Source organism: Orbicella franksi, chromosome 15, assembly GCF_964199315.1.
Source record: "Orbicella franksi chromosome 15, jaOrbFran1.1, whole genome shotgun sequence".
NCBI classification, from domain to species: Eukaryota; Metazoa; Cnidaria; class Anthozoa; order Scleractinia; family Merulinidae; genus Orbicella; species Orbicella franksi.
In genome coordinates this window covers 16,667,754-16,692,788 of record NC_138159.1, presented here as the reverse complement: position 1 = coordinate 16,692,788, position 25,035 = coordinate 16,667,754, and the positions used below count along the sequence as shown (strand labels likewise).

Sequence of the window (25,035 nt, the reverse complement as noted above, 5' to 3'; positions counted from 1 at the left end):
GGGTCGTACAGGGGTATTCTCGTGATGTGTGATTAGCTGATTTTATTTTCCGTGAAAGGTGAATTTAGGAAATTATTCTTCGTGACTCGTGACCTGAAGGTTTTGCATGACCCGTGAAGATCCTGAATTATTAACCGATATTCGTGATTTTACCACTCTATTCTATGTGATTTTCAGATGCAAGTCCTCTGAATGGTTAGAGTCATCTATCGAGAGTGACTTAGGTATGTGATTTGCAATATGGAGCCTTCACCATTTGCGATTTTACTTTCTTCAAGCACTGCTTCTAGTGTAAGAACAGGTCATTAAAAAGAGTATCTTTCTTGCTTATTTTCATGATTTGGGAGAACCATATGAGGAAGTAGCAGATCCCATTAAAATAGTGTAGAGCTGAGTATATGAGTAATAACGAAGAGGCAAGATTTGCTGTTACTCCGAGTTTCGTGCTTACGCACTCATCAGGCAGTATTTAATGATAAGCATTCCTATCAACTAGATATATATACACGGTATTAAACAATAGGCTAATTGCTGGACTAGTTGCATTACAATAAGTGATAGTTATACTGGAAAACAATAGGTGTGAAGACAGAAATTACGGGGACGAGTATACGCTTGATTACACTTTCGGTCTTTTCGATGAGTTTCTTGAGGTAGGAGTTTCTTGGTGGGATAGGAATGTTCTTCATTGAATAGTTGAATCTTGTTTTCTCCATTGTGGATAACGGCGATCGGCGAAAAGTGCTCTACTGTTGTTAAGCAGGAGCGAATATAACCATATGATTTGGGAGAACAAAATTTTATATCCGTGATTCTCTATTTTTTTTCTGTTCATGAACCATGCCAGAGACCTCCCCTGTACGACCCTCTTAACAGGTGGCCCTGGGAGGATATCACGAGATTTAAATCTCGTTTCCAGTAGATTCCAGGGAACGCACACAACATTGTGAGTGAGTGAACTTAGGTCCAAGAGAAAAACAAAGATAGCGGAAGACATGTATGTACAAGAGGGATAATGCTTTAGTAAATGTGCTATATTCCTCGGGGGCTATTACACAAGAAAAAGTTAACTTGAGAAATCACAGAACTGACCTTTAGCAAGAAAGACTTGCATTGTACTGGATACATCAAGTGAGAATTAACTTGGCTGAACGTATTGAAACAAAACTACAGACCAAGACTGGATCAGATGAAGAGCAGAACAGGGGAGATGAGAAATGCACCAGATAAAGACACAATAGATGAATGGTAGAACAGGACAACAACTGAATATTTGGCACCATAGAGCAGGTATGGTTATTAATAATTATTGTGAAATAATTAGCACTGAATATCAATAATTGTACACAAGGCAAGCTCTTGCTGACACTCTCCACTGTCGAGGTATGCATGTGTATAAAGCATATCCCGTACATGTAATATATCAAAACTACTTGACACCAAAATGTGGACACCTCAGGACAAGAGCTGAGTGTCCGTATTACAGTGGTAGAGATGGTGTTGGTATTATGGAGGTGTCTGTAAGGAGAGGTTTGACTGTACTTTGGGTTATTGACCAAGCATGGGGTCAAGATATATGGGTTATTGACCAAGTGCGTGTCAAGATGGCTGGATATTGGCCTCATTCCTTTTTTGTGAGTTTATGGACCGAGACGGAGTTGAGGTCCATAAACTCACAAAAAAAAGAATGAGGCCAATATCCAGCCATCTTCACCGAACAAGCTTGGTAAGTAAAGGATTTGTTATGTGGCTTTCGGGGAAATTTTTCTTGCAGGACAAGCGGGTAGCCCCGAGCGGGCAAGATAACTCCATCTTGCCCGCTTAGGTAGTCAATCACAGCGCAGGATTTGACTCATCTTGCCGGCTCACGGAGCTAGCCATATAATAAGGCTGGTTATTGGCTAATTTCTTCTTTGCATGTTTATGGATGGAGACAGAGTCAAGGTCCATAAACACATGAAAAAAAGAACAAGGCCAATATCCAGCCATCTTGACTGAACATGCTTGGTCAATAAAATATTTATTATATGGAAAAAGAACACTGTCTATTTTCTTGGGGAACACAGCAGGTATTCTCAATCAGGTAAGTTAGTGCCATGTTGCCTACTCAGGTAGCCAATCACAGTGCAGGATTCAGTTCATCTTGCTCGTTCATGAAGATAGCCATAAAGTAAATAATATGTATCATGTGAAGTTGTGCTATCACAGGTTGCATTCCAAAGACCTTGACAATGAACAGTGTTAATTTAATCCCATACTGCTGATCCCAGAGATTTTCATTATTCTTTTATCCATATATTTGGTAGACCAGTTTTGATATATTAAAATTCTACTTCATCTCTGAGGTATGGGGCACTTAAATTCAGCAGGTGCAAAAACATCTTTGCAGTTAGAACTTCTGTATGGAGAGCTAACCACACTAAACTGTACTGCATCCTAAGATGAAGATGATGAAAAGAAGCTGCAGAAAAATTTAAACAGCCACCTGGTTAGCTCAGTTGGTAAAGTGCCCGACTGCTGTGCAGGAGGTTGAGGGTTTGAGTCCCAGACTGGACCAACACTCAGCATCTTCAAATAACCGAGCAGAATTTGCTAGCTTTGTAATTGCATCTGTTGCTTGACATTTGTTATTACAGCTTACATGTTTTGCTTGCTAGCTTTGTCAGAACCTCCACTTTGCTTTGAGTGCCATTCATGCTTACAGTGAGCTTTTGTTCCCTCACCTCCATCCCTTTCACTGGTGGCAATAACTATATGGGGTGGGAAATATCTCTACGGAATCATTCTTTCAGTGTTATGGTGCCTGGTGGTTGCTGCTCTTAGGGTTGCCATGGATACCTGCATGCTCTGCTCAAGGCTCATATCTCACCCAGCTCCACCCTCCTTTAGGCACCTTTTGCCAGCTCATCAAGTGGTGAGGAGTTTAACAGCAGATTTAACATGTTAAGCCTTTAAGGTCTATACACACTTATTCCTTTGAGTTAATTAATATTTTCTTATTTTGCTTATAAATACCTCTCATTTGTTTTCCTACATCAGGAGAAAAGAGCTCAAGTGATAATCTTCTCTCTGACCAGATACCAAGAAACACAGAATTGCATTCAGATAAGTATTTGTCCAACTTTATCCTGCAGCCTTTAGAATAGTTATTGTGAAGTTATCAAACCCGGAATGGACATGGTCTGGTCCTGTGACTATTTATTAACAGACTAAGAAATGTTTATTCCTTTATTTCTGAGAGAGACTGTTTCAATAATTAAACATTTCTCAAAATGAATTAATAAATTAGGCGACAATTGGTTTATCCATCAATCCAAATCAATTCTTTGAAGATGTTCAATGAGGGACACAAAAATATGGACTCTACCAGAGTTTCTTGATCTAGAACTACATAAAATTGATTCAACTGGAAATGTTTTAGCATAGTTATTGTATAAGTATTGTATTTTGTTATATTTATGTTGTCGAAGATATTAGCTAATTTTAGCTACTTAAAATTCGAGAGGAAATAAAGTATATGTATGTATGTTTTTGGGAGTTCCCTTCCTGAGTTTCTTGATCTGTGAAGCAATGACTAGTCCTACATCCAACATGTAAAGGCGCAAGAGAAGAAACTTGTTAAGGAACAATTGGACCGTCTACATGGGCTGAATGGATCTTGAGCTTTGTACAGGAGATGGGTGTAAGAACTGGCCCACAAGGGAGCTGGGTCCACCAAAAATCTCTTCCTGAGTTTCTTGATCTGTGAAGCATAAACTGATCTCTCATCCAAATTATAAGCCAAGATTTAAAAAAATGTTTAGGAACAATTATCATCTGCATGTGCTGAACGGATCTTGAGCTTTGTACAGGAGATGGGTGTAAGAACTGGCCCACAAGGGAGCTGGTTCCACCAAAAAATCTCTTCCTGAGTTTCTTGATCTGTGAAGCATAAACTGGTTTCTCATTCAAATTGCCAGTCTGGAGAGAAACAAAATTGTTTGCAATTAGGCACAATTGGACTGTCTGCATGCTCTCAAGGGATCTTGAGCTTTGTACAGGAGATGGGTGTAAGAACTGGCCCACAGGGGAGCTGGTTCCACCAAAAAATCTCTTCCTGAGTTTCTTGCTCTGTGAAGCATAGACTGGTTTCTCATCCAAATTTCCAGCGCAAGTTACAGAAAAAAACACTTGTTTAGGAACAACAAATTGGACTGTCTGCATGTGCTGAATGGATCTTGAGCTCACAATGTTCTGTTTTGGATGTAACTGTATAAGAAATTCTACCATGCTCGTAAAAGGCATTACAAACGAGTCAGTTGGATATGTTCTTAAGTCATGTGCAACATGATTAACTATTCAATCAGAAATCATTACATACCTGACAGCCAGCCATCCAGTCAGAGAACTAAAAATACTGCTATTCGATGACAGCACGTGTCATATAATTGAAACCTTACAATTTTTCCTCATGGAAAAAAGGATAAGGATGAAACTTTTTTTTTGTTCTTGTTTAGATATCAACAGTGGGCAACTTCACAGTTTGAGAAGATGGCTTTCTGAAGTTCCTCTCACATTTTTCCATTAACACGAGGGGCAAACTCATGATCAGGTAAGATATGCTGTTAACATAACATGTTTAATGTGGATTTGATTTTCTCAAACTCATTAATAATTCATCAAGTTTAAACAAAGGAAATTATGACCGTGACGATGTTTGGATATCTGACCTTAATTAGCATAGATTTTTACGATTTTATTTTTCTGTTTTCTCCTTATTTTTACTTTGGATTGAGAAGATATATCAAACACTCAAGACAGTGTTTGACCACATTTCCAAACACCTCGAAGTTCGTCAAAAATACTCCGCTACGCGTCTTTTTTTCAACTCTCTTCTCGGTGTTTGGAAATATGGTCAAGCACGGTCTGTCGTGTTCGATATAATTACATCTAAGCTATGCTTAATGCTACCTCGTTGATATCAACACCTTTATTAGCTAACTAAAGTTTATTATTTAAAATCTGTCACAAAATCAGTCAAAACAGAATCACTTAATGGGACTAAAATAAATACCTATTTGCAGTTTTGTTATGAGATTCCTTCATATCAATAACAAAAATTATGTCATCAACTGTTAAGGGAGATTGACTAATTGTCAATGCAGATTTCGAGTCACATTTCGAGATTAAGATGTGATGTCGCATTAGGGGTAGCAAGAGGTCTGCTCCTTGAAACTTGTGTTTTCCAGCAAGGTTTTGCTGGCTGGGAAACCCAGGGGCCTCACTCTCATTAACCTAACCCTATGCCAGAAACTGGCTATAATCCACGGGTTGTACTCATAACACTCCCCCCTCCCACTAAAGGTATAAAACGCAAAGAGTTAAGTGTAAGAACTGACCTGCAAAGCTGTTGGGTTCACCAAGGAAATCCAGGGGCTTCACCCTCGTTAACCTAATCCTATGCCAGAAACTGGCAATAATCCGCGGGTTGTACTCATAACACTCCCCTCTCCCACCAAAGGTGTAAAATGCAAAGAGTTAAGTGTAAGAACTGACCTCCAAAGCTGTGGGGTTCACCAAGGACATTCCCTCTGGCCCATGTTTCTCTATCCGTAATTCGTAGAAATCTTTTTTTTTTTTGTATTTCTTTTTTTGTAATTCATATAAATTTGTCGTATTAGCTTCGCTGCTCACTGTCTATTCTGTTGTAGATAGTGAGTAGCCTAGCAGTGTGCGGTTGTAACATTCAATGAACATGGAGGCCGCTTCTTTGCGTTTTCGAATAGTCTTTGAAGGGGATTTAGATTAAAGTTTTGGACGACTAATAGATTTCTACTAAAAAAAATTAGATCATTCGCTCTCAATTTCTATGCGTGATAGTTGACTCGGGCTCCGCCCTCCCAACTATCACGTGAGAAATCTCGAGCTCATAATCTAAAAAAATAGACTAATCTTAAATCAAAACAGTTCAAAATGTTAATTCGCCTGGTTTTGAATTTGAACTATCTGCATGATTTAAACTCAGTTGATCTTGAGCAAGCGTTGGTGCTGATCAGCCAATTGAAAAGATAACACTTTGTTCAAATTATGTTCACTTGTTACTTTCCACAGGTGTAAAACCCAAAGTTGTTCAATGTAACGACGAAAGATGTTAAACGTAATAATCATTCGCTTTGCCAGAATACAGGTAAGCCGTAGTTGAATCTTTAGAAGCGTCTGTAAAAATAGGTCCGTTAAGCGTACATGTGGAACTACATTAATTATACTTCACTGCAATTGGTTTGGCTGTCATAGCGTTCGGGATCCCAGTTAGGCCACGGTTGGTTGAAATTGCTATTTAATATGGGAATATCAAGGCTACTGTGTAGACCGGAGTACCATCTTGTGTTTTAGATCTCCAGAAAGCTTCTGTGTGTTTTTACATCTTCACTGCGGCCATAATTCAAGTCGCAAGATAACGCCAAGTCATATTAGGGAAGAAAAATGAGTTAATTAAGGAAAAAAATTAAGCAAATAGAAAGGGTTTGGTACTGCTTATGGTAACTTTGCCCGCAGTATGGCTGGTGACCCCTTTTTCCTTCAACGCTTCCTTTTTACTCAGAAAATGACATTTTCCGAGTGTAGGAAGAACACTGACTTTCACTCCTTCGCTCGCACCTTTCTTCCGTCCTTCGATTCCTGTTAACGTTTTAAAGGATCCGCTGACCAGTACATAAAGCTTTCGCAGTCGCTTGCGTGCCAAAGTCAATAGTGGTGAAGTTTCTTTTTCGTTAATCGTTTTGGCTATCGGGCAATAGTTAATTGCTATAAACGCGTGCATTAATGAAAAAAAAAAAAGGAAAGGAAACATGAATAAAAAAAAAAAAAACGTGCTTTTTCGCTTAGTCCGGGATTTGGACCCGAAACTCCTGCTCGAGAGGCAAGCAATGTAGTCACTGCGCCACGATAACATATGAATTGTTGAGAGAATCAGGAGGGATTATAAACTTGGATTGAATTGAACCGCTGATTTATATTAACCTTTACGGTAGGCTCATGTGTGTTCGTTGTACCAAAGTGAACAGAAGTCATCAGTTGCTGTATTTGATGTTGCAAATAACTCGTTGTTGAGTTTGTCGTAGAGAGGTAACACGATTCACTTAGGAAGTGATTTGTTTTAGGGGCAATTCTTCTCATCCGTGGATCTGTTTAGACATTCGACGTTATGGAGCAGCGGGCGACTGGCAACTGTACAGAGCACTATGTTTAATATCGACCAGTGACGAACTCGGTTCAGTGGCCTCAACACTCTTTCGTAATTCATTTTCTGAGTTCAGTGACTCTCAGTCACTTTGATTCTGCTTTCTTCTCTTAACTTTGGACGTGAGAAGTTTTCATTGCCTTTAAGGCTAACATTACGCGACAGAATGAGATCAGCTTAAAAATGTTTCTGCATATATAGGCCTCTTTTTGTTAAAATTAACACATCTACTTTATATAGAGATCTCCTTCTTACTTATTTTTCCCTGAAAGAAAGTAACATCATGGTGTTCAATACGTTTTACCTCCGAAATAAGGAAGGAGAACCCCCCTCCCCTTCCCCCCACGCCATTTTTTAAATTTATTTTCCAGGCTTGAGGTGGTCGTTATTTAATGTCATTTATATTAAGTCTATTCCATTTGTGTTTAACGCTAAAATTGATAAAAAAAATTTGTCAAATGTAAGATTTGGTCAATTTATTTCCGTTTCTGAAAGAAAAAAAAATTCCTTTTAACGTCAGGACCGAGAGATGAACTCGCGACTCCGCTACATACCGATTTGCCGGAGCGAGAAGCGCGCATCAAACCATTGCGCCAACTTGTCATCACAAATCTTCGTATTGAAAACTTGGGTACATATCCATATCAGTGACGCGCACTATGGTCAGCGTGACATACCTATGTAATACTTTTGTAGTGAATGGGTGTTTTGTTGAAATTTTATCTCGCGAGAGATTTAAACGTAAAGTTTATGATCCTCGGCTTTGAAGTATGTCAAACGTGGAAAAATTACGCTTTATATTTTTTAAAATTTAGTTTGTTGCGCTGTTGGGCAAAAAAAAATATAATAGATATGTTTACCGCAGACAGCGAACGGCGCAATTTGCATATTATTTGCGTTTATTCTTGCCCTTTAAGTTTATTTTAAACGGAAAGTTAACAGTGAGAGTCGGACAAGATTAATCTCTTTTTATTGCGTTATGTTTTCGTTAGGTATCAACAGGTGCAGCTTCAAACTTTGTGGGCTTTTGAAAGCATCTTGCACGCAATAGAAAGTTCCTATAAACGCGATGGGCAAACTCGGTAAGTAGTATTGTTTACATATTTACTATGAATTTGATTCTACGAGGATTTAGGCACATTTAGGTACAGAACTAAACAGATTTTAACCGGTTGAAGCCTTTCGTTGTAAATGTGGGCGTAAACTTGATTAGACGTGAACAAAGATTTTTAAACGTTAACGAAGATGAAAGCAAATTTCACTACGATCGATCTTGAGTCGTGCGGGTTTTGGGACAACCACACGCACTGAGAAGTCGCGCTGTGGAAGTATGAAAATTGCAGTGCAAAAACTTGAATTGAGCTGAAAGCAATCTCGTAACGATTGATTTGGAATTGTGCCGGCATAACTGCAAGCGTATCTAAAATTCGAAGATACTAGTCTAAGTTGTTTCGTTCTTGTGCCTTTGGAATAATATTCTAAGTCTTTTCTTTGGTGGGAAATATTTGTATACTTAAAAGTTCACGTTCCCTTCTTTTTCAGATGCCTTTGAAATGACCAGTGTGGAGGAAGGCCAAATGAAAGCAAAGCAAAAGCAAAAGTTGATGTGGAAAAACCTCCGCCTCTCCGTTCGCCACCATTAACTAGCGTTTGTACATTTACCCAGAGTTTTGAGTTCTCGCACGCATGCGAGTTTGGTCTTTTGGCGGGAAACGGTTTTATATGTAAAGTTCTCTATGTTCCCTTTCGTCGAGATTCCTTGAAAATGACCATTTTTAAGAAGTGGCCAAAGAAAAATGTGCAACCTTGGAAGGAAGGCAAAAATTGATGTGAGTTCTCGTCCTTGTGGTACCACCTTGCACGTACGCATGCGCGTTTGGTGTCATATTTTTGACTAAAATTTTTTCTAAGTCTTTTGGCGGGAAACGGTTTTATATGTAAAGTTCTCTTATGATCCCTTTCGTCGAGATGCCTTCAAAATGACCAGTTTTAAGAAGTGGCCAAAGAAAAATTTTCAACCTTGGAAGGAAGGCAAAAATTGATGTGGAACACCGCCACCTCCCCACCACCACCACTAACTAGCATTTCTTTTATACTTATAGCGAGAGTTTGGTGCTCCCATCCTTGTGGTACAGCAGCTTCTAATACGCATGCGTACTAGGTAAGTGTCCCAGTTACAAGAAACCTGTTGTACTGTATGTCGTGACTGTTAGTAGCCAATACCTCCGTGTCGGGCAACCCGAATTTTTGATCTTCGTTTAACCATCGGGTTGCCCGGCACGGAAGTATCACTTACTTACAGTCACTACGTACAGTACAACGGGTTTCTTGTAACTGAGACACTTACCTGGTACCCATGCGAAACAGAGGTAACTTTACCACAAGGATGGGAGCACCAAACTCTGGCCATAAGCATAAAACAATTGCTAGTTAGTGGCGGTGGCGGTGGCGGTGTTCCACGTCAATTCCAAGGTTGACAATTTTCCTGTCAGGTACTCGTCATTTGCTAGGCATCTGAAAGAGTCTTGCAAGCATGGTTTTCAGTAAAGTGACACAAGTTTGTAACATGATAAAATGAATTTATTTTGTATTGGTACAACAGACATAAAACAGTAAAGATTAACATACAGTACATATCTTTCGCGTACAATAAACAACAGTGTACTCGTTATTAGCGTTAAAGCTAAGTCCGTAACTCTTCGTCTCATTACCTCCGCTATATTCTGAACATGTAGTGATCATAATAAAGCCTTAATTTACGAACCTTTTGTTACTTTCCTCTAATAGCGTCGACTTTCTTGAGTTACCGCGATATTAACAATATGTGGAACCAGATTATCAACTAATGACCCGCGATAGAATTATATTACAAAACCTTTGACAAAAATAACACAATTACATACCGCCATTATTTCCTTCGACAACTACAAAGTTACGAGAAATTAAAAGACTTTCAGAGAATTTAAAAGTCCTTTCAACATCACTGCCACTAAATAAAGTTATAAACTCCTATTCGACGATTTACTCAAAAAATACGTAAGAAAGATCTAAGGATATTAACCTAGCAGCGCTGTATATAAACAACAGCAACATGTAAATTATAATGATTACAAAATGGCATTCGATAAAAGTACCATCTGCATTGTTACTAGAATATTAAACATTTTGAATGACTATTAAGTTCGCGGGTTTTCCAGATCGTAAACATTTACGTTTGTTGAGAAAAAGTTTCGTCGTTTTCTTACCGCGCCTTAGAAGCCAAATTAATTTTATCGGCAGAGAAGAAATTTTTTTCCCTACTCGATTGGGAATAGTATGATAAAGAAAATTGCAAACTGTATTCTTTTTCTTTCACACAGAGCCAGTGGAACTTGCACCGCGGGAAAAATATATTCGACACTAATTTTCTCCTGCGAGTTTTAACCAGGCTAAAATGAAACCCTGTTTTTTTAGGTAGCCAATGTAAAAAGAAACTTCCTTCATGTAAACAGACGATTTTGTCTTCCTTAGCTTACATCATTTCTAATTCACGTTGCTAGGAAAAAAAGTCCGAGTTTTCGAAAGAATTTTACGAATTAAGTACTTTGAACAATTATAACGAAAAAATATGATAGTCTTGGCACTGACAGGAGCTACCTCGGCTGAAACATGCGAAACGAGAAATGGCGTCCCTACAGAGTTGAATAGTCCAGTTCTGGTCACCTCTCTGTCACGTGACGCTCAAGAGAGATAAGATCCCTCTCTGCCGAGAGCGTAGCGTTGCGTGACAGAGACAGAACAGATATGAAATGTCATCGATGGAGATCTTTCCCAGTCCTAACCAACCTTTTCCCTGCTTTGTTGATTGTAAACTTTAAGAGTTCCTTATTTCTGCTTTGTTGATTCTAAACTTAAAGTATTTTTTTTCTCCTACGGTTTTCAAGACTTCATTCCTTTGGTAGGTAATTTTACTATCGCATCGTGACTCCAAACCTAGTTCTCAGAAGTAAGAGATATCTAACCTATCACTAGTACATACTGTACGGTAGACATACAAAACCTATCGGCTAGTAACTCCCAGACATCTTCTATGGTGTATGAACAATTCATCTCAGTCCACCCAGCCCTTAGCTGCTCTTCGTGTCTGAAAAAGCGTCCTACATGGAATAAATGAAAACAATTTTTCAGCATTCAGTTACAGCAATATTGCCTCTCACTATTTTACGAATCATTTGTCAATTCATTAGTGCTAGAAAAAGAACACATCATGGAACTGTTGGGAAATTCTGAGAAGTAATAGTTTAAGGTAATTCCTCTGAAATAAAAGTGACAATAAATTTTTGTTCAAACTTTGTCCACTGAATATTTATCACATGATAACTTCAATTTTGAAATAAAAAAGGGGGGTGCCCATGCTCATTAAGGAGCAGTGAGGCATTGAAAATGCCCCATTTTGGCATTATTTAATGCTTATTATAAGAACGCATTCCCAGTAATTGTAACATCTTTGTGAGCCCGGATTCATAAGAACACGCATTAAACTACAGTCAATACATTGTGTCGGACACAAATAAACGTTTTAAGTTTGATTCAGACAGAAAGCTAAATCCTAGGTTAAAAATTTGAACCAAATTTCTTGACGTGGTTGCCGACTGCCAAATAGAAAAGACCACCGTGTATCTGCTATTTTTCTTATTTATTCAATTTTCAGCAATAGAAATTAGATCAGTCTTTTCTCACGCAAAGCTTATGATTAGTTGATTACAATGAGTGGAAAAAAAATTGGGGTGCCCGTGCTCGTTGGTGAGCTAGAGCCATTTTTCAACTGATAGAGCTCAATATCAAGGCAATTCCGTCATGTTTTCAATGTGCGCGTGCACGAGCGCGCGCTAATGACGCCATAAATTATGCGCAGTAAGGATGCGCAATGCAAATGTGAGGAATGACCTTAACATAGAGAATGGTACACACACGAGAGCTCGTTAGACGAAGCCTGAGACGCCTCAGTAAGACACTTTTTTCTCCGGCTCGACTGAACCCCTTTTTTCATTAGCCCAATGTTAACGTTATCTCTATCGTTAGGTAATGCCAGTCCAACACGCAGCTTCATTTCTACGGTTAGGCCTACCGTCCACGGAGCTTTTCTAAAACGCTCTTCAAACCGGAAGAATTTGAAAAGGCCGGCTTTTCGTTTTCGTGTGGACGGAAAACATTTTGAAAACGAAGCTTTTCGTAAATGATGGCGTCACGATAATGAAGTGATTCCCCTGACCGAGTTTTGCTCAAACACAAATCCAAAATGAGCGGTGATTGTTGCGTTCTTAAATTCCTACGGCGTTGTGTGGGCGCGGCCTAAGGGCTAGGGGTATTCTTATGACTTGTTACTGATCTATTGTCTTCATTAAGAAACGATGAATCAATGAAGTAATTCGTTCCGAGAGACAGTGTAGGAGTGGAATGAATTACAACCACAGATGTACTGGGCCATGCTTATTTGTTATACCGTAAAGTTCCGAAAGTAACGTCCCCCCAAAAGTAGCAACCCTCCGAAAGTAGCGATTAAACTTCACAGGTGTTAGCAAATCCAGAATCTAGCCATGCCTTCGCCCCACCCCACTCCGCGACCCTCCGAAAATAGCGACCCTCCGAAAGTAGCAACCCTCCGAAAGTACCGACCTCAAAAGTGATTCCCCTTTTTAGCACGTGCATATGAAGTGAAAGTCAAAAAGGATTACCACAGCTGAGGAAAGATTTGAAGGAAAGCCTACAACACATACCTGTATTAATGGAACTGACTGCTGTTAACCTAGATTATTCAAAGACTGATTCTCTCGAATTGTTATTCAAAACAATAGCATGTAATAAGATTCTCCAAATAAAAAGCGTGTAAGTTTTCACATTTAACGCGATTTTATTACCGTAACCCCGAACGTTTTAGCTACCCGAGAGTAGGGACCATCCGAGAGTAGGGACCACCCGAGAGCAGGGACCACCCGAGAGTAGGGACCACCCGAGAGTAGGGACCACCCGAGAGTAGGGATCACCTGAGAGCAGGGACCACCCGAGAGTAGGGACTACCCGAGAGTGGGACCACCTGAGAGCAGGGACCACCTGAGAGTAGGGACCACCCGAGAGTAGGGAACACCCGAGAGTGGGACCACCTGAGAGCAGGGACCACCCGAGAGTAGGGACCACCCGAGAGTAGGGAACACCCGAGAGTAGCGATAGGAAAAGGCTGTTAAATCCGAAAGTAACGAGGGTCGTTACTTTTGGAACTTTACGGTAGTTAACTAGTGAGACAATCTCTGATAGTGCAGCGTGTGATGTATAGCTCTGACGCAGTACTCATAGCACAGTTCCTGTATAACCCCTACCATTCACTCCTGGTTTGTATTGACCTTTTTAGTCAGCTAGGGATTTTGATGAGACATAATCTTAGCAGTGTGTATGTTTGATGTGAGTATTTTCATTCACAGTCCAAGAATAACTTACAGTTAATTACTGTTTGTCAAGACAGTTTTCGAATTTTACTGTAGTGTTTTATGTTGATTTTTGCTCCTTTCAAATTAAATAATACATGTAAGTAGCGAACGTGACAATTTTACTCTTCACGCAAACGTCTGTAACTTGATAGTTTTGTTTTCCTCGCAAAGGTATGTAACCTGATACTCCTGTTTTCTCGAAAACACGCGGAAGATGTGCTTGTATTCTTTTCACAGCTGGAGATAAATGGAAGAAAGTTGAATGTCGGATGAAGAAATGGAAGAGGAGCGATTTGCTTTATTTAACACGCAAATTTCCTTTTGACCGATTAACAAGAACTAATCTAATTATCAAACTGTCACAGAACAACACGTTCTGTTGGCACCTTTGGCGTTAACAATAAAACCACTTAAATTTAAAATACACACTGATATCGATTAATACAATTGAGAAGCGTTTCAAACAGACGTATTGAAAGTAAACAGTGTTACTTGACCGACATCGGCGTACGAGTCCCCTCAGAGACTGATAAAATTTATGCTTTCAGTAGGTACCACGGAGTCTGCAGCAATATTTGAGCAGTTTTCTGGGGTTTTTGTACAGTTTGACAGGTTTTAATGCCACTTACTCGGGAGAGGTTCGGCTGAGGGTATGAACATTTTGGTCTCTTTGATAGAGACTATTAAAGGATGAAACAAACGCACTAGTGTAGTTTCAGGGTCCGAAATTGCGCTTTCCTGGTCGCCAACGCGACTAGGAATTTTGCACTGGCGACCAGAATTTCACAACTGGTCGCCAGCGGGCGATTAACTATTTCAAGCCACGATAATTACACAAACTTTGATTTTCAGCCAAATCGATTAAAATAGAATTCAAAGCCGCCGGCCAATTGGTCACTTACTTTTTACCTTTCCTGTGCTTTTGAAGTGTAAAACCGATTTTCCTGTTAGTATAAATCTATCACAAAGTTTCACAGCTACGATCAATGCGAAGCTTCGCCGCTATGTTTTTTCAGCGGTTTCCCATAACATACGTATTGCGGGCGCAGAAAGCCACGTGCGTTCTTTCGCCATGAATATTTATACGTAGTGCTCACAAGTACCTACCCCATCCTACCCCCCTTACTGCAAGCCAAATTAATCAATTGAAATTAATTATACAAACATTAAAGTTTACACCTTATTTCCATAGTGCCTCATTACCATAGTGCTTTAGCGATGTCAACCCCCAAACCATCCCAATAGTACACTGAGTCACTACATGTCCGCTATTTTCGTGAAGTGTAGATCCAAGACGGCGGATCCAAGATGGCAACCTCCTTGAAGTGACTTGCGCATAAATACAGGAATTGCGACACTAAAATGTGCTCCAGTTAGCCTAAATTCGGGCCACTTCGGTTAACCTAAACAGTACTTCGATTAGCCTTAACAGCACTTTGGTTACCCCAAACAGCACTTTGATTCTCCTAAACAGCACTTTGATTCCCCTAAACAGCACTTTGATCCCCCTAAACAGCACTTTGATTTCCCTAAACAGCACTTTGGTTAGCCTAAACAGAACGTTGTTTAACCTAAAAAGCACTTTGATTCCCCTAAACAGAACATTGTTAAGCCTAAACAGTACGTTGATTGTTAGCCTAAACACCACTCTGGTTAGCCTGAAAAGCACTGCGGTTAGCCTGAGTAGCGCTCCGGTTAGCTTAAGTTAGTCCTGACTTGTGAATGGTAAGCCTTTAGGGTGCAATTTCTGGGGTTTTTTTGCGGAATGTTTGAAATGTGTGATGTCATATTGGCCAGATGTGACGCTATAATTGTCACGCGATTTGAACTCAGTAAAATATACCTCCTAGAACGCTCTATAGACCATGTTAGTTTGATTAGTCTAGCTTCCATCCATTCCGAGATACATCAGAAGGAAAGGAACTTTTTGCAACTCCCAACCCCTCCCCCCTCCCCTTCCCAGGCTCAGGGACATTAATGTAGCTTACAGTTCTTGTTGACGCTACGTCTAGAGATTTCGAACTCACGCTCTGTTGAAGAGACTCGAGGAGCCCGTTGAGAATTGAAAGATAGAGCGAGCGAGGTTCGACTAGAAAAATAAATAAAAATACATGTGAAGAAGAGCCGAGCGATATGAGAAATACAGGACAGAATATAAAGACTTACAAATGTTTCCTGACTGTAGCGATGACAGTGAAGCTACAATCTTGGACAAAATAAATGGAACACCTGGACCACCCCTCCCCCCCATTTCAATGATGCCAAAATGGCGCATTTTTGCTCCTTCGCGCCTTCATCATTGCTTTGGGGGGGAAGGGGGTTAATTGTTCCTTTTTATTCTGTCCAAGATTGTCCGAGATTCATACTGGCGTGACTAGGTGTGTTATTTATGGTAATGGCGGGACTATTGTAGCAGTTGCACGCTTAAAAGATTCACTGTACATCAGAACGCAAACCTTACGGTGAAGGCATACCCAGTCGAGATTGAAAAAGTGATTTCTATGACACTTAATCAAGTGCTATTTTAAGCGTTTTACATACTTTAAACAAAAGATGCATAAATGCGTGCGATGTTCAGAGTGAAATTGTCAAGTTCATGCCTTAACTTAGTCGGCTTTCTATTCTATTTGAAGAATGCTTTTGGAATTATTGCGCGGGAAATTAAAAGTAGCATAACGGTTCCATATTTCTGCTTATACTTGTCAAAGAAGTTCGTCGGAACATAACGATGGAGCTACTCTCTCAGTATGTATCTAGTAGTTCACAGTCCGAAAGTTCCGATAACGAACTGCAGCCAGCCAAAGTGGGAAGCGTGTACTTAATAACCTACAGCCAAGCTGATCTCAGCATTTTCCCGGACAGACAGTCGTTCGCAGATGGCGTTTGTGAGGCGGTTTTGAATTGCGAGGGACCGAAATCGAAAGTAATTCAATGGACTTGTAGCCAGGAAAACCATAAAAAGCAAGGGAAGCATTATCACATGGTCATTAAACTAAACAAGATTAAGAGGTGGCTGCCGATATGGCAATATTTAAAGAACAAGTGGAATGTTTATGTTCACTTTTCTAACCGACACACCAACTACTATTCGGCATGGCTGTACACCACCAAAGAAGATCAAGATTTCATCCAGTCTGCTGGCCATCCAGATTTAAGCAACTCAGGTCCACCTAGGACAATGGCCGCAAGTCAAGCGCGGGCAAAGCGACGACGACCGACCGCGGATTTTCGTGATTCAACGTCAGATACCACAAGTGGCAGAGAAAGCGAAGGAAGTAAAGAAAGAGATCAAGAAGATGGCCGCTCTCGGATGACGGGGAGAAACGTTAGTAACACGTCAGTAAAGCGAAAGCGATCGAGGCGCTTAAGTTGTTATGAAGTGTCAAACATAATACTTGAAAAGAAAATTCAAAACCGAACTGAACTACTCGCGCTCGCGAGCGCCCAAAAGGCTGAGGGGAAGACCGATCTAGCAGAGTTCGTGATGAACAGAGGAAACAGAGTTGTAGAGGAATGCATTTCAACGGCCTGGGAGATGGAGAAGGCGAGTGAAGTGCTAGAAAGAAGTAAGCTAACAAGACTTCAGATCTTGGAAAAATGTCTGCAAGACCCTTGCACCGCTGAGTGTTACGGCCGGTGGGCGGAATGCGCTCAACAGCTACTTATGTGGAACCACGTGCCAATTGAAGTTTTTACCGCGGCTGTGAAAGATCTCCTAGAACAGGGGAGGGGAAAATTTCGCAACATTTTAATCAAGGGCCCTGCCAATACAGGCAAGACATTTTTACTTAATCCGTTAAACATTGTTTACAAGTCTTTCACTAATCCCGCCACATCCACTTTCGCCTGGGTAGGGGCAGAAAAGGCAGAGGTCATTTTCTTAAACGACTTCAGATGGAATACACAGATTATCCAGTGGCACGATTTACTATTAATGCTCGAGGGCCAGTCGGTGCATCTCCCGGCTCCAAAATCACATTTTTCTAAAGATCTGGAATTTCACAACGACACCCCGATTTTTTGCACCACAAAGCACGATTTCGTATACGTCAAGGGAGGGGTCATCGACCAGATGGAGACAGAAATGATGGCAGTACGATGGAAGGCTTTTCAGTTTCAGAGGCAGATTCCGCAGAACGAACAATTGTCCATTCAACCCTGTGCTAGATGTTTTGCTGAATTTATTTTACGGCAATAAATGAATCAATGAATTTTTTCGATAAACTAGTCAGAAAGTAATCGCTTGCGATTTGTGTATTCACTTGTCAATTTCCCAACTGAATGTAAGTTATCAGTAGAAAAGTAATTTTACTATTGGATTGTAAAAGATATTCATATACAATAGAATATTGAATGAAATAAAGTAATTGTTAAGTTATCAAGTCCAAGGTAAACTACATTACACCACTTCTTAACGAAAAGTCGCAGTAATAAAAGAGAATAGGAACAATAAAAAATAAGTTTGGCTTGAACAAACTGTTTAAGAGAACAAATTTACCTAAATAAGATAACACGAACAAAAAAAGAAAAAGAAGAAAAAAAAAAAAAAAAAAAAAAAAAAGAAAAGAAAAGATAAACAGGGGAACTAGGCGGGTGCGATAGATGAACCCTCGTCGCTCGTGACATTTCAACTATCATAGATTTCGCGCGCTACGCTCGAGCGCCAGCAACGCAGAAGTATAGTAAACCGCGCTATTTTAAGGAAAATAAACGTTTCATTGGCGATATTTGTCGGCTAATATTTTATTCTGTTCTAAAGATATTTTCGTGTTTGAAAGTTGAAAACGATTTTTGTTTACAAATTTGTACATTGACACGATTTCCAAACAATTAACAGCGATTTTAAACGATTTTCGACGATTTCGACTTTTAAAAAATAAATAACAAACATTAATTCATATTTTATTTAAATTAGCCTGTAACCGTAATAAATCGTTAAAAAACCGTCACAAACAGGCTTAAATCGTGTGGAATATATCGTAAACCGTCGCAAAAACGTCCAAATGTCATTTAAACATAATTCAAGTACCCTACACACCTTAAGATTCAATATTTCAGTCTTTCGCCACTATTCCGTATTATGCCGGCCACACGAACACTCATAGACTGTATAGTTCTATCTATCAGTTGTTGTGAAATACCACGGATCGTTCTTTGTACCCTTTCACAAAATTGTTCATATGACTCTCGTGTTATGCCTCTTTCAAGCGCATCTTTTGCCAACTTCTTAGTGACAATGTGAAATATGTTCTCTATCGGATTCAAGTCTGGACTTCGCGGCGGGATTTTTAAAAGTTCACAATGGCAACGAACCATAGCCTCACGAGCTGCTTTGCTGTTTTGTGAAGGATCACCGTCTTGCAGCCAAAGTCGACTCAATCCTTTGCATGATCGTTCAAACATAGTGTTGAAATGCTGGTCAATAAAAGATGCGAAATAGTTTCCATCCATTTTCTCGTATCTTTCACAAACTAGCACTCCTTTGCCGTGACTTATTGCTACCATGAACTTGGCCACTTTTCCTCCCGTTCCGGATTTACTGCCTTTTGCCAAACACCCTCGTGTCAGGCCTTCAGATCTTTTCCTCCACACTCTTCCTTTCGGGGCGCGAGCTTGGTCCAGCGGATTAGTCTTGTACACGAATGAGACACCATCCAAATAGAAAGCGACAGAGTCTGTCCAAACGCTCGGGGGGTATTCTGCTTGCATTTTTCGGGCAAACTCCACTCTATGGTCTTTGTCCGTCTGACTCATTAGCCCCTTTTTGCGTGCCTGGAGGAAGAAGTAACCATTTCTATTTAGTAAACGCCTAACAGTTCGGTCGGTGACATGACGAATTCCTGTACGCTCCATCAGACGTCGTGAGGAAAATGAGCCCTCTTCGTCCCTCAGTTCTAGTATACTTCTAAGAATTAATGCCTCTTGTTCTGGAGTGAGTTTTTTCTTCCTTCCACAAAACTGCCAACGGTTCTCTGGCACTTTGTCTTTTGCGCTTGCTATGCGTTGAACACTTGTTTTGGAAATTCTACATCGTAGAGCAATTTCGTCTAGCGTGAGATATGTGCTACTTTTAAGCGCTCTAACTGTAGCTTTTGTTTCCTCGGGTATTCTTTTTCTCCCTGGCATGTTCTAAGATATTTCTCGGTGATGACAATGTTCTTTCTCACCTCCTCTGCTATTTCCGAAAGTCGCATAACAATTTACCATTATATATTCTCCTTGTTGCCGAAAATATCCCTCGTGTAATGCCTTAACTTAGAGTACACACCATAAACAGATGACGCGCGTGACTGCGTCAGAGAGCTGTGTTCACTCGCGATAAACGAGTTGACTGATGGCTTTCTAATTACCCGCTGTCACTGTTTCGTGACGTTCACAGCCTGAATACAATCTTGGACAAAATAAATGGAACACCTGGACCACCCCTCCCCCCCATTTCAATGATGCCAAAATGGCGCATTTTTGCTCCTTCGCGCCTTCATCATTGCTTTGGGGGGGAAGGGGGTTAATTGTTCCTTTTTATTCTGTCCAAGATTGTAGGTAGAATAGATTCCGCAACAATATTAACTTGAAGCTGGAGAAAACGTTGAAAAGATTGGCGCGCTAGGAAACCGTAGCGTTTTAAATAGTCCTAATTTGCATACGTAAATGGCAAGCTAAAATAAAAATTCGCACGTGGAATCCTACAATTAAAAAGGCCTTGCTAAGGGCCCGTTCACACTACGCTAGAGGAATTGGAAAACGGAGGTTTCACTGCGAAGACGCATCAAATGTTTTCCGTCCACACTACGCTGGAGGAATTTAAAAACGTAACAATCACCGGTCATTTTCGATTTGTGTTTGAGGAAATCTCGGTCAGGGACGTGACGTCATCGTTTTCGAAAAGCTCCGTTTTCAAAATGTTTTCTGTCCACACGAAAACGAAGAGCCGGCGTCTTCAAAATTCGTCTGGTTTGAAGAGCGTTTCGGTAAAGCTCCGTTTTCGTGACGGATTAGTGTGGACGGTAGGCCTAACTGTAAAATTAAAGCTGCGATTTCAAATGTCTCCTGCGTAGTGTGCACACTGCCTATATTGACGACAAACAAAATTTGACTTGAATTCATAAAAGTCAAAAAAGCGAGTTCCAAAGGATTGGACTACAGTACAAAAAGTTCCTAAAAGCGAAAAAAACGACTTGACATAGAAACGGGGACAGCAAACAGTAGCAAAAGTGCATGTGTAAGGATGGCATTGTCACCTACACGTGAATCGAACAGCGAGGATGAATTTTTTTTATTATACCTTTTTAAAAGTCGCACAATTTTGTTAAAACGAACGCATAATTTACGGAACAATTTATCTTTGATTCTGAATTCTGATTATCGCTTCGTCCTGAATTTTAAAACTATCAGTATACAATATTGAATAACACATAAATTAGCCAGAAGCTGTAGTATTTGATTAATTATTTGTGACACAACGAGGTATATTTCGCGTGGTGTAGTAGGGATCATTGCCGCTCCTCAGTTCAGAGGAGCGCACGGCCACGGTTCGATGACAACTCAGAGCCCTTAATCTTTCCTTTTGCTTTTTGAGCGTGGTTGACTAGTAATTTATCGGACTGACTCCAAGTCCGGGTTGTAAACCAGCATTGAGATAAAGATATTCTACCAGACTAAAATAGATATATTTCACAGCAGCTAGGGAGAGCATGGTTACAAAAAAACCCATGTTGGACGATTCTTTTTTTTCACAGTATGAACTCTGATTCTTTAACTATTTGGCAACTTTTGTAAGCTTTCTCGAGCGACAATCGCGTTTGCTGTGTCACGCGACCACAAAGGAACAAGGCAAAGTAAAAGGTTAAGTCTGCATACGAGCCAAGTGGCCAATCAGGCCGCCGCTTATCGCGGTTTCTGTAGCATGAAGCGACCAGGAGTATTTCTACTCCCCCCTGGATGGGATGCTAGTCCATCGCAGGGTTACCCCCAGCATTAAATTCGCCGGTACCCATTTATACACCTGGGTGGAGAGAGGCACTGTGAGAGTAAAGTGTCTTGCCCAAGAACATAACACAATATCCCCGGTTAGGGTTCGAACCTGGACCTCTCGACCCAGAGACGAGTGCACTAACCATGAAGCCACCACGCAAGGCCCTATAGAAAAATGATGGCACGAGCAAAGAGAATTTACATTTCGATAATCGAAACAAACGAGTGATTTTCCTGTCTTTCTATCTCAGTGTTTTCGCAAAACGGGAGAATGTTTCAATATTCTAATTAGTTTTTCGGCATTTTCTCCTGAGTTTTGTTATCTCAAAAAAGTGAACAAAAACGAGATTTAATCGCAGCCATTATTCTGAAAAACAATTACTGTATACCATTCTCCGTCCTGAAAAAAAACTTAGCGAACGACGGAAAATTCCATTTTTAAAAAGACTCTAACGGAAAGATTCTCTCACTTTGATCCGAGACCCAATTCAGTTCCTTTCAGTGAGAATTATAAATCCAAAATAGTCCGGAAATTAGAAAGCTGCGCCAGTTGTCAAGAGTGTACACCGATAGCGCCTTATAATAAGTAATTTCAGTGATCATACAAAAACCGATATTTTCATTATTAGTGCTAGCTTTTTATAATTTTGAGCTACACGTGAAAGCAAGCATCTTTGTTTGGTGCACGTATTAAAAAGAAAAAAATGAAAATGACAGTACCACCCCATGGTTTCTTACTATTGTATTTTGCCAAGTCAGTGGCCGTTTTTATAATAGAGGACGCGTTATCCGTCCAGAAGGATAATGTGTCGTCGCCGTTTTTATATTAAAGACGCATTATCCGTTTGGACGAACTCGGACAAACATTTGTAGTTCGTCTGGTTCTGCGTCTCTAGAATAAAGACGGGCACAAGACGCATTATACATCTTGACGAACTATCCTTCGAAATGACTCTTAAACGACGCGCTACGGGAGATAGTTAGGCTAGACGCACAATACGTCTCGTGCCCGTCTTTATACCAAAGACACATAACCAGACGGACTACAAATGCTTGCCCAAGTTCGTCTAGACGGATAATGCGTCTTTAGTTTAAAAACGGCCAATGTCATAATGTAGTGATCAATGAAGGCCATTGTAGTTTAGAGGCTAACTAAGTAGTCTAGAATGGGGAAATAAAATTATTTGTCGGAACTTGTCCTAGAATTTGGTGACTTCCCGGGAGGGGATGCTCCCTTACATGAACTGTATCTACATGTGTGTGCAGCCCTAAAGGGTATGGTTTTTCAGCCGTTTTGGTCATCAATAGGTTATTTCGGCCATTTTGGTCATAAATAGGGTATGGGTTTTGCACTCTAGCCTTGAATTGGGTATGTTTATAAGAAGCTACTTTTTCATCATTATTGATAAGACCATCATCAAAAGCCCTTCGTAAATTATGTTTAGAGCAACTGTGCCAGCCGCAACGGTCATAAATAGGGTATTGAATTTTTGGTCTGGCCATAAATAGGGTAGGGAAAATTGCAGATTTTGGTCATAAATAGGGTAAAGGTTTTGAGAAGTGGGCCACACACCCCCACCTAATTTTTCTGGGATACCCCCCAGGGGGTGATTTGGAGGGTAACAATTACGTAAATTCCCTGGGGTAATGACCCCACTTCAGGAGGATGACTGAGGATCTAAGCCAGGTTATGTTTTGGCCCAGGGAGGGGTACTCACTTATATGGGTTACATACACACTGTAGGTATGTGCAGCCCCAAAGGGTATGGTTTTTTATGTTGTTTTGGTCTTAAACAGGGTATCGATTTCGGCCATTTTGGTCTTAAATGGTTTTTGCACTCTAGTCTTGAATTGTATAAAAAATGTTTTTTAGAAGAAACTACATTTTCACTAGTATCGATAAGGCTATCAATAAAAGCCCTTCAAAAAAATATCGGTCTGAACTAAGTAACTAATTATAAGACAGGTCAGTCTGAAACAGGGTATTGATTTAAGGGTCAGGTCTTAAATAGGGTATCAAGAGTCCCCACCCACCCCAGGCATAAAAAATTAACAACATATGAACACAAGAACATAAGAAGTTTTTATATGTACCTGGGTCCTGGATTGCAATAAAATCATCAATATCTTGAATAATGGTAAATATGTTCATCCTCTTCTTGTCTCGTCCTGATTTGTCTCCACCTGAAAAGGAGAAGGACTAGAAAGATTTAGATAAAATGATTACTGGATGGCAGTGTGCTAACTGGTTCCTACCCCAATGATCCTGACCAATATTACTGGGTAAGGCTCTTAACTCTCACAAGGCCTGTCTCAACCTAGGAGTATATTAAAAGGGTACTACAGGTCTGTTCCAGTCACTCACTAATTCTAGGAACAAGGTGGGGCACGTTGATAAAACTGGGGGTTACCTGTGATGGTGGACCCCTGCCTGGGGGGGTCTACAAATTTATCTTTGGGTGGGGGTGTGCCGCTGGGACACTAAAACCCTTATCCTATACTAGACCGTGATCAGCTTGATTTTGCAACCCTATTCTAGACTAGCTAGGCACCAAAACCCCTACCCTATCCCAGACTAGCTATTTTTCATGCACAAACTTTATCACTATCTTCGTCCAACATACACTAACCAAACAAATATCTTACAAAGTCACTTCTAAGTTTCAATTTCTTTTACAGCACCCCAGGTAAAGAACCCTGTTCTAGACTAAATTATTTATACACTGACCACTTTCTTGGTAAATTATACCCTGTTCTAGACCAAAACGGTCTGATTTCTATACCCTACCCCAGACCAAACAACCTGAAAACCACACCCTTTACAGCAACACATATTCTAATATAGCTTATATATGGGAGTACCCACACCCCACCAAACAGATTTATGAAAAGTATTCAAGTCACACTATAACATGCTATAATTTTCCATCATTTCATTTCTCTAAAAATTTTATTGGTTCTACACTTTTTACAGTTAGCTTCAACATGAAACAGAAAGTGAGATTAAAACCCATCATTATGACAGGTTTTCCTCTCTCACTTGTTTCAACTGCTGCAATGGCTTTTTCATTTCAGTAGAATAAACAAGCCAGATAATTTCTGACACCAGGAAAGTAATAAACTGAGTGTACATGTATCATGGATTACATTTACTTGTAAAAAATTTTGGAGAATTTTAACTTCACAGAAGAAATTGTCCCAAAATAAAATTTTTTCACGTCTGAAATTTTAAGCGTCCAAAATAATTACAGTATAGTAAAAAACTTTGAAGTAACTCGATCCAAAGCTCTTGGTTTCCTTTATGCTGGGCTTAATGGAGTGAACTCTAATTGAGACACTGCTTGACATACATAATGGCTTGAAAGAATTTGTGTTATTTTCTTG

General features: G+C 40.1%; 2 long non-coding RNA genes and 1 pseudogene across 4 annotated transcripts in view; 2 read left to right on the top strand and 1 right to left on the bottom strand.

Moving 5' to 3' along the window:
• The first annotated feature begins 804 nt into the window (after positions 1-804).
• On the top strand, positions 805-8,912 carry LOC145470696 (uncharacterized). The gene is made up of 5 exons (XR_014042523.1): positions 805-1,290; positions 3,040-4,591; positions 6,091-6,166; positions 8,212-8,301; positions 8,762-8,912. It is a non-coding gene; the product is annotated as an uncharacterized LOC145470696 (long non-coding RNA).
• A 10-nt stretch (positions 8,913-8,922) lies between these two features.
• Positions 8,923-25,035, bottom strand: part of LOC145470689 (uncharacterized) — a 22,887-nt gene continuing 6,774 nt past the window's right edge. The window contains exons 3-5 of one of the 3 annotated variants that reach the window (XR_014042519.1): positions 23,746-23,835; positions 9,204-11,355; positions 8,960-8,977 (exon numbers count right to left, since the gene is read on the bottom strand). This is a non-coding gene — a long non-coding RNA (uncharacterized LOC145470689). Of the gene's footprint in view, positions 11,356-23,745; positions 24,855-25,035 lie in introns of those variants that run through there. The other 2 variants (XR_014042518.1, XR_014042520.1) reach the window with 2 other exon arrangements.
• Positions 15,879-17,892, top strand: LOC145470670 (uncharacterized; annotated as a pseudogene).